This window comes from Rhynchophorus ferrugineus, unplaced genomic scaffold (assembly GCF_030347505.1).
Source record: "Rhynchophorus ferrugineus isolate W39M unplaced genomic scaffold, kcgeb_rfMv2 rfM2, whole genome shotgun sequence".
In the NCBI taxonomy this organism is placed as follows: Eukaryota; Metazoa; Arthropoda; class Insecta; order Coleoptera; family Curculionidae; genus Rhynchophorus; species Rhynchophorus ferrugineus.
In genome coordinates, this window is record NW_027472581.1 from 41,569,037 (window position 1) to 41,588,375 (window position 19,339).

At 29.8% G+C, this 19,339-nt stretch overlaps 1 protein-coding gene and 1 non-coding gene across 2 annotated transcripts in view; both read right to left on the bottom strand.

Moving 5' to 3' along the window:
* Positions 1 to 19,339, bottom strand: part of LOC143190961 (protein phosphatase Slingshot) — a 376,206-nt gene that overhangs the window by 259,067 nt on the left and 97,800 nt on the right. The window lies entirely within an intron of this gene.
* Positions 10,813 to 10,919, bottom strand: LOC143192091 (U6 spliceosomal RNA). Its single transcript, XR_013004715.1, has one exon. It is a non-coding gene; the product is annotated as a U6 spliceosomal RNA (small nuclear RNA).

Below are 19,339 nucleotides of genomic sequence, written 5' to 3' on the forward strand. Positions count from 1 at the left end.
ATAAGCAACTCCGAAAACGACGTGGATTAAATTCATAACCAATTTGAAAAATATGTTCGAGGCTAGGAAGATTTCTACCGATCACCAACTGTAGCGAGATTTGGTGAGGAATATTCGAAGCCCTGCGGCACCAGCAGCAGGGTATTGGTTGCGGATTAAGACGTTACGAGGGCGGTCCGATAAGTGCTTAGCTTTACCACCCGATGAGGCCGCTATTGTAAGGAAAATTTACTATCGTATAGTACATTCTGGTAGACTGCTACTGTCGAAATTTCAGCCGAATTGGACTTGGCTGTTACCACGAAGGATAACATGACAAAAATCCACGATCTCGTATTAGCAGACCGCCGATTGAAGGTGCGCGAGATAGCTGAGATAGTACGTATCTTAAAAGGCCACTTGGGTCATATTCTGCATGAAATGTTGGGCATGAGATAATTTTGACGCTGTTTAAGCGCAATCCGAAGGAGTTTCTGCGTCGTTTCGTGACCGTCAACGAAATATGGAATCACTGGTACACACCAGAGACCAAGGAACAGTAGTTTCATACGTAATTTTATAAAATTTTATTTGGCAATAGAAATAAAACAAAGTATCTAGTCATTTTAAACCATGTCTGAAAATTGAATTAAATAAGATCAAACCTCTAAAAGGCTTCCCACACCAATCAAGCGCTTATTGTACTGTATTTTACAACACTGGACACACATGGAACATCTGATATCACCAAATGTATATAATTTCAAATTTTCTTATTTTTATTATAGTTACTCACGGTCAGTTAGGTTGAATGAACTTTTTCAACGCGCCGATTCTTGGCAAATTTTTGTTATTTTCGTATATAAATAGCCTTTCCATTTCTGACTTAACATAGAGAGTTGTTATGGTTTGTGATGTTGAAGATCAAGTAATCAAAAATTTAATATAAAAACAAATAATATTTTAATTTTTAATAAAGCGCAGCACAAAACAATATTAGTATTAATAATTGCGCGGATGATTTATTGATTTTCAAATTATTTTCGTTGTAAATACATAATAAATAAATAATTAAATGTACTTTAACGATCTTAAACATATACGATTGATATATCTTATGATATATTCTAAAGCCTATTATTTATAAATGTTTGGCATTGAATAACTTTGTGGGAAACGACAAAATTTATTTCAATTGAAATTCTGTGCGCCCTAACATATATTGATATGCAAATTTTGCACACATTGAATTGACAACTGAGAATATGATTGAATCTAACCGTGTATACAAAAAAAATCACAATAACCCATTCTCATTATTCTCACCCATTGAATGAAGTTTCTCCTCCATCCATTTTACGTTGATATCCTACGGTGATTCATGCAATTTCGAGTGGTTCTCGGCCTATATGGTCCGCTAGTTGGATACGTTACAGAAAAAAAAGATAAAGAAAAACAATGAACGGCTCGGGTGAAAGTATATGGGGGCCGATAAAGACAAAAATACAGTCGCGGTGAAAGTGTGGAGGTGGGCTACTCCAAGGCGAGGTCATATACGGTTAAGGGTCTTGGCATTGATAATATCAATTATAATATAATCAGTACACATTATCATTATCAAAATCACGAGCTCAACAGAATTAAAAAATATTCATAAAATTAATTGAATGTAATTAAACGTAATAAGTAATGTAACATAATGTAAAATTAGTAATATAAAACACTTACTCAGGGCATCTTAAAATAGCAAATATATTTTCCTTCAAATGATATCATGGTATATTAATAATATTCTGATGTACACTTTAAGAAGTATGTTCCTCACAAAACAATATTTTTCTAAATTATATATCTGAGACATATTATTATCCTAATAAATAAAATTAAGTTCTTGTGCATATGCTTACAGATAACCTCTAATCAGTATATAATTCTCACCTCAACCTCATAAGAGCTGGCATGCCACAGGGCAATATATTAGGATCAGTCCCTTCTCAATTTTCTTTACATCAGTGATCTCCACAAAATATGATATAGCACAACTGCCACCTTTGCTGATGATACCGCAATATTAGTAATAGCTGAGATTGCAGAGCGAAAGAAAATATGGCGAATTAAATTAAATGAATCAAAATCGCTACAGAAGATTTCACAAATAACAGGATTATCCACGATGTGTCTTCATTAACGGCATGTCAATTCTAAATGTTGACACAATATGGAATGACTCTAAAAAGAAAGAAAAAATCTTACTAACACACTTAAAATATAGGAAAATGTATTGGTTAGTTCGAAGAAAATCAGAATTATACATAATCAAATATTATTATACAACAAGTATTGAAACTTATATGGTTATACGGAATTCAACTACGGGGATGTTCGGCGAATAGTAATATACATATAATACAAGTTTTCAGAACAAGCCCTGAGAGGTATTGTAGTTACACTCAGATACTAAAGGACTGATTACTTACACCTAGTTCTTTAGACACCGACTGTCACTCAGGAAATCAAGAAAATTCCAAAGAGACTCATGTCAAAATCGAGGTATTACAACTCTTGGGTAACGCCAGAACAGGACAAAGACTCAAACTTCGAAAACAGCGAATCAACCCATTTTGTCTACACTTTTTAATATTATTCTACAGCATTTTTAATACATAAGCATTATTAACCGAGAGAAAGATAGGACTGAAAAGTCCTCATATACATATAAATATATATATATATATATATATATATATATATATATATATATATATATATATATAATCAAATCATAACAATACCAAGTGCAAGAAAATGTATTGGTTGCTTGGCCGAAACTGCGAGCAAATACTGAGACCAGTTTGTTGCTATGGAATTCAGGCTCGGCAAATGACTCCAACATTCAAGTTATTCAAAGATTACAAAATAAAGTGCTGAAATGTTTTGTGAATACGTCTTGTATAAACGCATTTGTAAATCATGACCTATAAATTGATCAATAGATGATCACGGGCACCAATTTGCCGATTTCCCATTAAAAAAGATTCCAGGACCACGTCCAATACGGCATCGAGACCAAATTTAAGTTATTTAGTGGAAGATATCTTAGTTGCAGTTATTTGTTGGTATAATAAGACAGAGAAAAATGAATCCTTAGTTGTACACTCATTTTAATAAATTAAATAAATTTATATCAAGAAAACAAAGACACAAAGGATGATTCTGTCTTCTATAGAGATTCTAAAAAATTTTATAACTTAAGATATTTTCTAACAAATTATTATATACGAATTTATTACTTTACGTTTACTAAATAATTTGCTTTTTAATGCTAATACCTAATATTTTATTGCATTGTATATAATATCTTTTAAAAGATGTATTTTTTGTGTTTATAAGTGTATTTATATAATACGAGAAGCAGATAATTTGTTGATAAACTAGATCAATAATAAAGAGATCAATGAACAGTTTTCGCGCCTTTATAAATCAAATTAGTTACGTACAATTAATATCTAAATACCATAAATCAATCAATGAATCACGAATCAATAAATTTTAGACTTAACGAAACGTGTATATTAAAATGTCACAAACAAAGAAAGTCACCCCACATTACGGTTATTTCAGCTTGCGCAATAATTAAAGACTAATACGCCATCTGCCCCCTTCGGTATCCAGTAATTCACATACTTATTTGAAGCTGATGAAAAGAAAATGAAAAATGAACTATGGCTCCGTCCATTATAGTAATGATATTACTCGTATTATAAAATAATTAATTATATCAATATCATAAATATATTTTAAAATTATTCATTTAAATTCAACATTTAGAACAGAACAAATAAAAAAGGTTAAATTGGTTATTTAGATCTGAAATTTAAGGCACAAATATATTTTACTTATTTATTATATGAAGAGAAATTGGTTCAAATTAATAAGATATTCATATTTAATTGAATTCTATCATTATCAATCCATACCGTTCGTAGAAAGTGACATTTCACATCGAAAACGCTGCTTTGAACATTTATCCAAAATCACATGTAGCTATTCTGGCACCGCACAATGTTATCTCCTATTTTTTAGACCATGATCTCTCCATTTTTTTTCTTGTTTCATACTCTGTGAATTTTTCATACGACAGATTTGTCCAAACCATTGGAGTATACGACTCTGAATTTGTACATTGATCGTCATATATTAATGGAATGATTTCATCTTTAATTATATATATTTGAGAAAAACATGTAGAATTATCTTTAAGCATCACAGATAAAAGATTTCAATCTTACAGATATCATAGTGTAAAGGGCACTATTACTGTGTCGGCGCGGTGCAAAAGAATTGGCAAAATATGCGTTAGAGAGAACCGGATTTTAGTTAAGTTCTTAACTAATAATTTTATAATATAATGATAAACATTACTGGCATCCGGTTAGCGATGGTGATCTTTATTACAAAACCACAGTTAAATATAAATACTGAACTTTAACAAAATAAAAAATTAATTTTTAGTCTCTGACTTCAAAAATGGATTTATGTAATATACATAAATTGTAATCTATAGCGCAGCTACTATACACATGTTTGAACTATTAATAGGTTTTTCTTAAAGCCTTTGAGAATCTTTGAAATAAGTATTGACGGAAAAATAATTATAATCATTATGCAACTTAAATGGGTAAAAACTTCTATGGAGACGCTCAGTTTATGAAACAACGTTCTCCAGCCACTTTTAATTATAATTTGTTCCTACCAATCTTTCTGCAATTTATCACGTTATTAAATTCTAAGTAGAGTGAGATGAAACATAAACTGAATTAAAAGACATTAGACCCAACTAACCCAAGGAAACATATTTTACACCTGATACACATATTACATACAAAATGTAATAATTATGTAACAAAGATTAATATGTACTAAATAATAAAAATAATGGATATCCATAGCAAGTAGCAAGTATCTATCATAGAGCGCTCGTAATATAACACTAGTGATAACAATTTAAGATTTGTTAATAATTTTACCAAAAATGCAAATCATAATAACACAAGGTTAACGTTGATAAAAAAAAGCAAGCAGAATTAATTACAATAATTTTCCACTAGAATAAATTCTTGATAATTGGCTAACACGAACAAAAAACACATACATAAAATATTGTATAAAAGCCAATATCTCATCACACACTATTTATAACATGAACCAACAAGGTCATTCTTAAACAATAATAAAGAGAATAAATAGATTTTTTCAATTAGGAAGACCATTACTGAATATATTAAATAACTAATAAAACTTATACCATATGGTATTATATCGGAATAAATACGAATCGAAAAATCCATAGATGTCAGAATTAATTAACGGAGGTATTTAAGAATGTCATTTCCAAGTGTTTTTATTGCCATAAAGTACCATATCAGTAAAGGTTTATCTGTGATTATAGCAATATCTCCGTATCGGTTATATTAAAAGGTTGTCAAAGTATAACCAACGACATTTTAGTTCGATTAGTTATTGGTTGAAAAATGGTAAAAATCGAGAAGTGGATACGCAGACCAATGGTAAAAATGCATTTCTTATATTTTAATTGCTGTAAACTATATATTTGTTTTAACACTTCCAATTCTTTTAGTTGTAGATATTTAGCGCATGGACTGACGTACGAAAACAACATTTCTTAAGGAGGATGTTGCGGAATTTATTTTGGTGAATGATGATATCAATAACACTCTTAACTAACACATGGACTGAAAAGAGCCGGGCGTAACAAAGAAAAAGTTTTTTTCTGGTCTAAATTGGTTCTATTCATCAACGCCCATCAAGCGCCATACAATAATTCCAGCACCGCTCTAACATTTCAATACCACTTTTATCACTTAACGATATATCTTTTGCCTCAAAATAGATCTCAGTTTCAGCGATAACCTCTTCATTCGAGCGAATCTTTCCGGCGAGCATTTTTTGAGGTCTGCGAACAGCCAGTAGTCGCCAGTAGGGAGTCAAATCTGGCGAATACGGTGGATGTGGGAGCAATTCGAAGTTCAATTAATGTAGTTTTGATATTGCTTTTTCTTTTGATTGACTTGTGACTGACAATATGTTGAAATCAAGGGAAGTTATGTAGAAAAATTAAATTGTTACCTGAAAATCGCGGTCTTTTATTGTCAGGTCGAGAACTTTTCAATCATATCCCCGTATTTCGTATTACGATTAACAGTCATTATGATGTTTCTTTTAAATATACTCGGCTTATATATAACGTAGAAACTAGAAAAATATTTTTCAATTTTTTTCACGACGAAATTAAAACGACTGATCAGCAGCAAGAAAAATAAAAATAATATGGTAACACATTTTAAAACCTTCTAAGTATAAAACCTGAAAACAGCGCGGAATTAAATTCTATTGAACAGAACAAACATTGCTAACAGGCAAAAAATAAATATTTCATAAAGCAGCATAAAATGAAACATACCAAAGGGTAAAGTACATGTTTTAATTAATAAAAAGCGTCCTAGACACATAATTCAAACTTTTCAGACAGAAAATTTCACTAGGAATTCGTCGAACGAATCGCGGTAACATTTGACATATATATAATGAGTAATTTTCACTTTCATTATTTTTTAGCATGAAAACTTTCGAGACCAACAATTAAGTTATTTAATTCAACCCATAAATCTTAAAACATTTAATGACAACAAAACTGCAAGCGTTTAATTGGCAATATGATGGCATTTATTATGATTAAAGTAAATAGTAATTAGTTTTTCAATACACACTTAGCTGTCGCAAAAGGAAAGCTTTTAATTAATACATTCATATAATAGAAATGTTAGCTCTATTTAGTTATATGATGTATCCCTAATCAAACAGTATATTTTAAAATTTAAATAAATTTTAAGTTTCTAATTACTCTCTACTAAGCAATATTTGAGTTTTTTCTTACTAATTAGATTTTAAAAGAAATAATGCCAATATTAATTAATCCATTAATACATGCAGTAGGCTCTGGCTGTTCTAATAGAATTTTAGGAATGTTAATGTAACTACAACCTTTTTTCAATAATCACAGGCTGATACTGAAATAGACACAAAAATCCCTCGGTGTATTCCAGTCTTCGCACGAACATACACGAAGGATAGGGTGGGCCCGAAGTCCCGCTACCATTGACACAATTTCCGCCGAATGGCAATACTAGAAAAATTGTTTTCAATAAATATTGTCACTACTTCTGCTCGTTCTTGTGGCGTATATTTATCCATAATAAAATTTGGACGTCTACACAACACCATGGTTAAAGCGAAACTGAGCTTAACGTCGCATAACCAAGAAGATGCTCTATCAAACTAGTAGCGGGACTTTTACCCCACCCTATATAAGAAATTGCATGATATTGTTACACAATTCACATCACCTATACAAGAAATCGAACTAAGACACCTTTGTGAAGAGCCAATATCAGTCTCCCATATTTTAACAAAATTCAGAAATTTATCAACTATTAGAAGCAGTGATGGTTTGATTCGTTGAGTAATATGTTATTTCTTCCTTAAATAAATCAAATTTCATTTTAAAATACAACATTACTTTGTACATAACTTCACTTTAAAATACTTTTATCTATACCTAACTATATTTATTTATTTGCTTGTCTAAATATTTGTTTTTTTTTCGATATTTATCCTGCAAGTTTGGTTCTTGATTTTATTTATTTATTTTTAAATTCTAAATATTATAATTGTTAATTGAATGGTGCCTTCTTGTTTTGGGCCTCCTTTGATAGCAAAACAGACTGAGGACTTCTAGCCTTTTAGTCCTCACTAATATTCTGGATGTATTGATAGTATTTAAAATAAGACTCTTAGAGAGACTCTAGACCAATAATATCAATGAATAAACACAAATGGATCATGCTACCGGCAACTTTTTGTGCCTATTTGGTTGGCGCAGCTGTGAAGGCGACAGAAACGCACTCCTACTGTTGCAGTAGTCGTGGATTCGAATCCTGATGGGCGTAGACGTACATTTATATCTGTGGCTTTGTATTACGGTGAAAGAAAAAGCAAGAGTGCAAAATCCGACAAGGAAAATGATCCCAGTCACGCTAGGATGATTTCTTAGTTGATCACTCGCCGGTCAATAGGCTTAATGTCGAAGACCGTGGTTCGGAGGCCACGTAAAGCAGTAGGTCCAGTTCAGATAAACCTCAGTTAGTAAAAAGGAAACTAAAATATAACACAAAAACTTCTTGTGGGTCTGGTCTCATCTGATAAACCTCGTATTAACTGACCAACAATAATTTATTAACATGCCATATATATATATATATATATATATATATATATATATATATATATATATATATTATATTTATTAACATGCCTAGTTACTGGCTACAAGTAATTGTGGGAGATTTCACCCTGCTAACTTATTAAAACTTACAGCTGAGGTGTTACATGCTGAAGACTTACAGCAAAAGATAATATATTTTAAAACATTGATTTAGATGCTTTAAAAATAATAACTTTTATCTGAAAAATTCATTGCTCAGAAATATGTTTGATGATTTATTGTTTTAATAAATTATTTATGTAAATAATCAAAATATGCATCTAACTGCTAATAATTTATTGGAGAATGTCTGCGGTTTTGTAACCTTGATACGGTACAACGTCCCAAACAATGGCATTCATTAAAGCAAGAAATATTAAAGCGAACTTAAGAATTGAATAAAAAAATGTTATTCTAAATGGACAGTATTTTTGGAGTACTTGACCCCATTGAGAGTAGATGTAAAGTTAAAATATTGAAATATAAGGAAATTTTAATATTAAGTAAACACTAAAAAAAGGTTTGTTACAGGAGGAATTGGATGCTTTTGCAGAAAAGAGGGGCTTAAGCATTTTAGTAACAGTATTTAAATATTAAATCGGACAATAACATAACTTGTTAATGAACTATTCCATTAATAATCCATATATATTCATACTGTCAATAACACTAAATCCGTTTCAATGGGAAAATAGGCAAACACACATATACACGCTTCTTTCTTATTATATTTTAGAACCTCTATTTTAAAATATATGGTTTTTATGGACTGGACTTACGCTTAACGTATGTTCCGCACTACGTTCCTCGGCAATAAACCTCCTAACTGACCAGTGACCAATATAAAGAGCATCTGGAAGGACATTCTGTCTTACCTAGCCTGACGTGACAGGGATAATTGTTCCCTGTCATATTACGTTTTTCTAAATCCTCAAAGTATCCAGAGAGTGCACTGAGCTCTATTTCAACTTCAACATTTATTCCCTTTTTCAGAAACGCACCGTGTTATTCTATTTTATATTTTCAAACTAAATCATACAGTGATTTCACAACTTCATTATATAAAAGTATATTTATAAACTATTATAATAAAAAATATAAACATAATATTTGGTAAAACCTTTATTCTATTGTATTAATATACAAAATCGATATAGAGGAAATTATTCTCGATTAAGTAATAAAAAGACTATTATTAAATATATATTTTAATATATTGATATTTTTCTGTACGGCCGACCAACCTAAGCTACAAGAATATCGAAAGCGGCAGTAAATCGTTATTTTTGTTTAAATCCATTATAAGATATATTTTTGCATGTCAACGACAAAAATAAACAGGTTCTTATATCGGGGAACATATATAAGTTTGTTGCAAAATTAACGTTTTTATGCCTTTTTTATATTTAAGAAAGTAGATCTATTTTATATATTTCATAGATATATCCATTTTCTTAAAATCCACGATGTAAATGATATTTAGCTCTGCACGAACTTCGATAATTCCATTTTGTTGTTGTTTGATAACCTTACCTATGTTTGTATAGGACCACATACCATTTATAGACTTTAAATTCATAAATAATGTATTTGTTTATTAATGACCCGTCAGCCTTATAAGTTATTTGGGGCCAATTTTACAAAACAATGAAATATAGTTGCAATATTTTTATAATGTATATATGTCAACTAATATAATTATTACATATAAAATACAAAATATCAAGTATACCCAAGTAGATACTAAGTTAAAATATAAAGTTGTATAATCAGATATATAAGATAACATAAAATATAAAATAAAAAATAACCACAATATAAATAATAAAATTATAAACACATCAAAAATATAAAATAATAAAAGTATAAAAGTATAAAAAATGTCAAAATATCAAGTATAACCAAGTAGATACTAAGTTAAAATATAAAGTTGTATAATCAGATATATAAGATAACATAAAATATAAAATAAAAAATAACCACAATATAAATAATAAAATTATAAAAACATCAAAAATATAAAATAATAAAAGTATAAAAGTATAAAAAATGAAAAAAATATGAAATATAAAATTATACAAATATAAACATATAAAATAAAGAAGTATAAATACATAAAAATATAAGAAAATAGAAATATAATATATGACGAAATGTATACGGTACAAATAATATACATAAATGTGAATATTAATATAAATATTGGTTACGATCTTTAAATATTTGGCAGAATTCCTCCAGACTCATGCTATTTAACTGCCACCGTTCTATCATATTTTCCAGGTTTATCAGTCTCCTCTGTAAGCTGTGCATTTGACATTCAACTAGTATATGCTTAAGTCAGCGACGATCCGCACTCATTGCATAACAGTGGATTTATCTCTCTTAAGGAGAAATTCATGTGTCAATCTGCAGTGACCTATTCGAAGACGTGAAAATATACACAGTTTGAGTCTGCTAATATCCAAAGTGTTAAGACCCTGTTAGAACTCAAAAATGTGGAATGCTTCACAATTTTGCGTGTCGTCCTTGGGCAGGGGCCACGCTAATCTTCTCTGTATCGTTCCAATTTTAGTATAGGTACAGGTAAAGCGAGTACAATTAATAAATAAGACGCGACGAGAAGAAATTATTTTCATGTCTTCAAGCCTAATATTCATAGATAATGTTTTTCTTCAGAATCAGTCATCATCCCAATTCTTTCAAAATTAATTCAGTTTTCATATATAAATTACAAGTTCTTAAATGTCTTCAATAATTAACTTCCTGTCAGTTGCATTATTTAAAAACTGTTCAGTAATTTACGATAATAATAATCAGACATAACATCGGATAATATTTAACCGGTAATTTCATACTTCCGGGGATTAGCGACATAAAGATTTTAGATAGTGCCGTTAGCAAAACTACTGATCGTTTGTCACGGGTCAACGCTGTCTCTTCCGCACTGCAGGCGATCGCCCTGACCCACTTACCCACATTTCGGATGCAGGACCGATCTCTTAAGAAGTAGGTCACAGGCACCAAGTGCAGATAAAAATGTGTTCCGTACTGGCGAAGGTCGTATATAATTCGCATCCCCTATACAGACATGATCCGATTTCATTCTGCCAAATTGGAATATTGCCAATATATTCCTAAACCATTTTATAAAGAGAATTCAGATATAATATCGATATCAGGTAAATCAAGAAAATAATCCTTAAGTATTCAATTAAAATATTTTATTCTTTTGTTACTACTTTTTAGGTGACCGCATATATCACTGTTCATTCATTCACCTTAAAAAGAAAAATATATCTTTCGGCTTTTTATTTGAAATATGCTACACCTTCTTTATCATATCATACTCAGAACCTACGAGTATTAAAATTTCGCTTCAGCGTCGATGTGAATGACTCTGCTGAAGTGAGACATCAACCCTTTCAATAAATTCGTTTGATAGCCATTTTCCAGCCTTTTGGATCTTCCCCATCGCATGTAAACGTCTGGAAACAGTTAATTAATCATTGCTAAATATGCACTGCTAAGTTGCCTAAAAATTATGTGATTGTTTGACCTGACTTTTCCTTCGAAGTTTTGCAATTTTCTTGTAAAACTATTATTGTATGTATGTATTTTCTTATTACTTACATTAACATTTCCATCGTTAAATCATTCAAACTAATATCTATAACTGAAATGATCAAGAAGCATCACCACAAGTTACTAAAAGTGTTTGATGAACTTCGGCAGTAAATTTCTTCCAATCAAACAACAGAAGTAATAAATATTGAAAGTGCAATTTTTGGCGTGCGTGATTAGAGTCTGTATATAAATAACTCATATAAAACTGTTATTTTATATAAAAAGAAGTCAAAACTATCCTAGTTCACAACTAGGTTAGGTTATTTAACAGTTGCTTACATTTTTACTTCGAATTTTCACTAATAGATCACGCTGATTAAAACGCATGCGCGCGCCTAACTCGTAGAATTCTCCTATTAATGCAGATAGATGGCGCTACTGATAATACATTTTAGTAAGAGCAATAAATATGAAGGTTTGTAAAGTTACAAAAATCCAAATACAAGTCATAGTTTTAGTAAAGAGGACAGGGCGATATTCCTACTACTTCGTTATTTATATGTTCGAATCCCGAATGGTTATAACTTTATATTAATTACGGTTCATAGATTCCATATATAAAATTATTTTAATCACGCCAGTAACATATATAATAAGGTTGATCTAAGTTAGGTTGATCTGTCGATAGGCTTAATATCATGGACCGTGTGTCAGAGCTCACGTTAAGCAGTATATCTAGCCGACAAAACCTCGTTGGGAAATGGGTGTTTGTTTCATAATTTAAAGAATGTATTTTTATTTATAGTTGTGGTAATAATTTAGTGTTGCTCAGCTAATTTCGACCTTGTCCGATTTTGTATATTAAAAACGCATTTAAATTATTCCAGTAAGTCAACAACCACCGCTCGGCTACTAACTTAAATATATCGATTATCACAATGTTTAATTAATTTATCCACTCTTATTTCATATATATATTGTGAGTGGATTTAGTGGAATAAGAAAAACATATCGTTATAAACTACAATTAATACCATTATATCAAGTAAATCACAACATAAGGTTTTCCTTTAAGGGCGAAATAGAAAGAAATAAGCCGTATGTCAAGTATTAGCGAAGTTCTGTTTTCAATTAAAAGTTTACAATAAAAATAGTTTGCCATAGATAAGAACTTGTGGTAATTACCTGGTGCCGAATCCAACTAAGCTTCCAGAGCTTCAGATAATGGAATATGTAATTTAGCATTATTTTGGTGGCAGTATAGTTCATAGGTCCAATTGTAACGGTTTTAATTAAACAATTCTTGTTGTATTCAAGCAAAAAATTGAACGAACTGATTGAATTGAATGAAGTAAGAATCAATTGGGTTTCGAATTTATTTTTCGTCCACCGTATAGTCTAAATATGATCAGCAATGATTACAGACTAGAAAAGAATGCTCCAATGAAAAGAAAGAAGTTTGGCTCAAATGAAGTGAATTGATTACCAAAGTAATGTCTCAAGATATTTTTACAAAGTAACAAAATTGATCGCAAAGCAACAAAAGTGTTCTTAACGTTCAAACTTATTTCGGCTATAGTTCCAGAAGGTAGTGTGCATTGTGACCACTCCTACATATTTTCACTACACTTTCGATATCCAAATACCAACAGATAAAAAGAAAAAGAAATATATCTGCCTAAAGCTATAGAAAAATTACAACTGACAATCACTTAAATCCACAACAGAATGGAGACTGAAAAATGCAACGAAACATGTCGATGTTGATTTTACGTTGCTACGAAATCTAATTAAATCACTTGAAGATTATCCAATTCCTCAAGCAAAATTATCGAAATACCTTGGCATCCACTGGATTGGAAACATCATGTTCGACAAAAAACTGATCAGATAAAACTGAAAATTAAACAAATGCAGCGGTTAATTGTGGAAGCAACTAACTACTGGGCAACAAAAAGGAAATCAGGTAACTGAAACAAATCAAACTAAATTAGTTAATGAATTAATCTATTTTAATTTTAATTTAGGAAATACGCACCCGTCTTGCTTGCCAAATTGATCCAAGTACGAAAAAAAAGTAATAATAAATTAATTTATAAATCAAGATAGTACTAAACGTCTTTTAAAAAGTTATAATCTGGATAATAATACTAAAAAATATAAACGCAAAAAAATATTTCTGCCTACGACTCAATATATATAGCTGCTCAATACATATAGCAATAATGTTATATAGACTTTATCTTATGTTAAAAAAACATGTTGGGAAAGACCCAATATTTTAGTATGAACAAGTAAAAAGATATATCGCATAATATATGTATCATTCGACAAAGTAAATAACGATAACGGTATATTAAAACGCTTACTATATATATTTTTTTTATCGGATGAATAACGCTTCAACGTTTAATGGAGCAAATCAATCTCGATATATTATCCAATTTGCTAGTCAAGTATGTGTCCTATATGTAAAAATACATTATTTATTATTTTATTTATGTTAAGAGCCGATTAAGTAATATCCCTAATTATATTTTTCATGCCCCTTCATTATTCACTATTAACCGCCCAGTAATACAAATTAAACCTTAATTCATTCAAATTTATTATACGTCCATGTAAAAATCCCCTCAAAACAAACTTTTAAAATAATATAGTAAAACTTGTTCATATCTTAAAATCACACAGTTCAAATGTTGACAATATTTTGAAATAGCCGGCTTGATGGCGCAGTGGTAAAGGCGATGGGACGGTCCTCCTACTGTTGCGATAGCCGCAGGTTCGAATCCTGCTTGGACATGGTCGTAAATTTATGTTTGTGAGTGTTTAAAATTTGTGAATGTTCTAGGCAAAAGTGTAAAATCCGACAAAGAAAATGATCCCCGTCACGCCAGTAACCAGGCTTTGTAAGACCGGATGTCTTCTGGGATGATTTCTAAAGTTGGTCACTCGCCAGTCGGTAGACTTAATGCTGAGGACCGTGGTTCGGAGCCCATGTTAAACTTTAGGCCCAGTCCAGATAAACCCATAGTTGATAAAAGGAGACTTTTATATATATATATATATATATATATATATATATATATATATATATATATATATTGAAATATTTTTTTTTCAATCATTTAATTTCTTAACATCACAATTAACCATAATACAAATTCACCAAAATCAACAGTTTTAGCCAAAGTTTATCCATTTAAATAATAAAATGCAACCATTTTCACTAATACTAATTAATGTTATTATGCAAGTACAACATTACATTAACTAAATCTTTAAAATTTTAATTAAAAAAACATTTATTAATCAATGATTTTAAAACACAACTTCAATGAGAATTGTGAAAATCATTAAGTTTATAGCAATTGTGTTATATGAAGTAAATAACTAAAATAACTATTGGTCATATCTTCTATCAACTCAAATTATATGATTAAATTATCTAAATTCTCGCCAAATTCTTCTTCCAAATAACCTAATATCGACATTATTAATAAACCTTTATAATTGGTACTTTTCAAACCTTTTGTGTTAGTTAATTTTAAAGATATAGGATATTTTCTTGATACATTATTTTAAATATTTATTAAAAAGATTGCTACATTTTATACATTCAAAAAAAAAATAGGCCGACATATCAATATGATTTTTGATTTACGATATTTAAAAAAATATGTCTTTTATTGGCTGTTGCAAAAACATTAAAAAGAAATATCGATATATTTTTTTAATATTAAAGCCAATATATCGACATTCCTTAAAATATATTTAACAGGCCAATTGAAAAGTCCCCGGCCTGACAAATAGATGGCGCCATTAGAATTAAATCCACATGTTTTTTAGTTAGCACTGACCCTCAAAAGATGCCTGTATAAATTTGACAGCTGTCGGATCATTAATTTGTGAATTATAGCATTTTGAGTTAAGTAACTTTTGTCTTTGTGAAAAAATGGATAAAAAAATTTCGCGTGTTAATAAAATATTGTTTTTTGAGGGGAAAAAATACAGTTGAAGCAAATACTTGGCTTGATGTCAAGTTCCCGGACACTGCCCCAGGAAAATCTACCATCAAGGATTGGTATGATAAGTTTAGACGTGGTGAAATGAGCACCGAAGACAGTGAATGCAGTGGAAGCCCAAAAGAGCTTGTTACCGACGAAAACATTAAAAAAATCAACAAAACGATTTTGAATGGCCATGAATTAAAATGGAATAAAATAGCAGACACTCTAAAGATATCAGCACAAGATATACACGTTCAATATCATATCATTCACGAAAATTTGGCTATGAGAAAACTCTGTACAAAGTGGGTGCCGCGCGAGCTCACTTTTGACCAAAATCAACGAGTTGATGATTCGGAGCAATATTTGAAGGTGATCAAGCATAATAAACTCGAGTTTTTGCGTCGATACGTGATAATGGATGAAACATGGCTCCATTATTTCACTCCGAAGCTCAATCGACAGCTCCAAATCTTCTATGATGTTGATATTTTTTTTGTAATATGTGCCTTAAATTTCCTCTTATTAATATTAATTATTAGTCTTTTCGTTTTTACTCTTAGTGCACAAAACATATTAATTTGCAAACATATCATTCATATCACGTAATTTCATTTCTAATGAATTTCATCAAAATATATTGAAGAATATTAGTAATACTTGCACTTAGTTACAATACACGGACACTGCGTGTTTCTAGAACTATTTCGATTACTATCATTTCCAAAAGAGGAATAGTTTTTATCTGTGTTCCTCTCTCCTGGCTTTCCTAATTTTCAAATTCTTCAAAATTCAAGTTAGAATATTATGCATATGAAAAATATGTCTATGGAAATCTAAATATATGACAATAATAATTATAATATTACCGTTATTATTATGAACCCAGAGGACAGATGGCTCATTTTCATCTCGAATTTTATCAATTTGGTACAGGATGAAATTTTCAGGTACGTCGTTTTTCAAATATTGCATTTATCGTTCAGATAAAGTTTTGGCTTAGCGTATTGAGATATAGATCTTCCAGTTTACTTAATCATTTCAAATGTATTACATTTCACAATTTTTTGATGTTTAGATTTTTACGTAATTTAAGAGACCTGATAAGATAATTCTTCAAATTTGTTTTTTATTAGCGATTCTTAAGTATACGTTTGCTACATTAATCAATTTTGCTTACCTAAGATAAGTTAGTGAATATAACTTTAATTTTATACTGAAAAATATCTAAAAATATAATTTAACCGTGAGAACAAAAACAACTGGAAATATGTATGTCGAATATTGAAATATTCATTTGTTATTTATAATTATTTGTTGGTTTCGGTGTATTATTTCTGTCTTTTCTGTCGTTTAATTGGTATTGTTCTCAGACTTTTCTGACTTTAGTTACGTCTAGAAATACAGAATTATTTAGAAAACTTTTAAAAAATGAATGGCTAACGAGGTATGATTAATATTGAGCAATCACAGCTAGTCTTATCTTGTCTTTCCACACAAACTAAATACTATTACATTATCATAGGACGAAGCTTTGTAAAGTATCCACAAAAAACACTTTACCAAAGTTAAGATGGACTACTTATATGAATCCAAATCTATCCATGTTAATTTTGCAATTCCTTAATTGTGCCCAGAATCGGATTCTTCAAGATCATTAACATTAACCATTTGTTTAACATTATGTTAAACAAATGGTTAAAAAAAAAAAAGGTTTTTTTAGAGGTATAGAATTATAAATTGATAATATTGGTTATCGCTAAGAGTCACTTTAACAGCTATCAGGAAAACCGCCGTTATTTTTATTTACACAAAAAATATTATTTACTAGAGGAATTACTTTATGGTTGGTATTATAACCACCTTGTGTTAATATGTCATCCCCATGGTATCGGCTCTCCATGTCTTTTAGGTAGTGATAAAACTGTCTGCCTTATCCTTTCCTTACCATTAAAAAGTGACCTTTGAGCTCGTCTACAATGTTAGATACAATAATTTTATAGTTAGGGACTTTCATATTATCCAAAATTCCACCTTAAGCCACCTTATATAAATGACATCAATTTTCTAATATTATACCCAAGAAGCAATTTTTAAACAAATATTTAAATTGTTTAAATTTATTTTTGCAGTATACCAATTGTTTCTTTAAACCCAGTTTTATGTGTAGTGATAGATTATAGAAGAATCATTTTGGAGTCTACTAAAGTGTTATGCAAAATTTTCATCTTGCAGGATATAATTTTTTTTCTTGCGCGTCAACATTTTTTTAACCAATGAAATTACATGAAGTCCTGCTTTTGTTGACCAAGGAACATGGAGACAAGTTTCAAATCCTTACACAGCATCGAATGGTGACCTGTATAGATAGTTTTCCGTAAAGTTATATTAAAAGATTCACAAGTTTCTTTCCTATATACTGAATGAGCAACAGGCAATGATGCAAAATATTCTAAGTATATAATATTACCCATTTTAAACTTATTTTGATATATAAATATTAAATACGACTACGGTATTTATTATTTTCGGAATCAGCACACCAAAGAGCACAAAACATATTTAAAATTAACGAAAAAGTTCTCTGTGTTAATGAACGATTCATTCAAAGTAAAAAAATTATTAAAGAATTTGTAAAGAAATACCTTATACTGAAAATATTGACATTTAGAATATGACGCGATAATATTTTATTCATAATACATTTCGTGGATTTTATGGAGAAAAATATATTTTAATTGTAACATAAAATTGGTAACCTCAAATAATCGATTTCGTCACTTCTAAAACAGACATTTACAAATGTTATATACATCTATTATGAACAAAATAATCGTAAATAACATGACATCTACATAATTAGTTACATGTTATTTTGTCTACATGAATAAATATTTGGATACAAAGACCTAACAAGTAAACGCTGACCAGCCAAAACAACAAAATAAAATTAAATAATGAATATTAATGGATTAATTTTTAAATATTATATTCAAATTTGTTTCTTAAGTTACGATCTAAACTCAGGCATTATGTCGCAATTTATATGCAAAACATCTTCCATGTTTAGTCCCCAAAAAGTCCGTGCGCTTGATGCGTCTATGATTACATGTAACTATTATAACCATTAACTTCCATGTTCTTAGATTATTCCCATTAAATATCTTAATATTCCTATAAAATGGTAAAGCAATAGATATGGATCATTATTACCAAACAAATTGACTCATTAAAAAAGGCAGTTAAGATTGTTATTCATTAATAAATGCTAATTTAATTTTGAATAAGTTTTCAAAATACGGCTAGTTATAAAAATTAAATAAGAATAATTTTATATAAAATAATAGTTCTCATAATTATAAACGACTACAAAAGTAGATATTTTCTTTTGATTTTCGATTATTTATTATGCCATTATACTCCTTCATAGGTCTCCAAATCA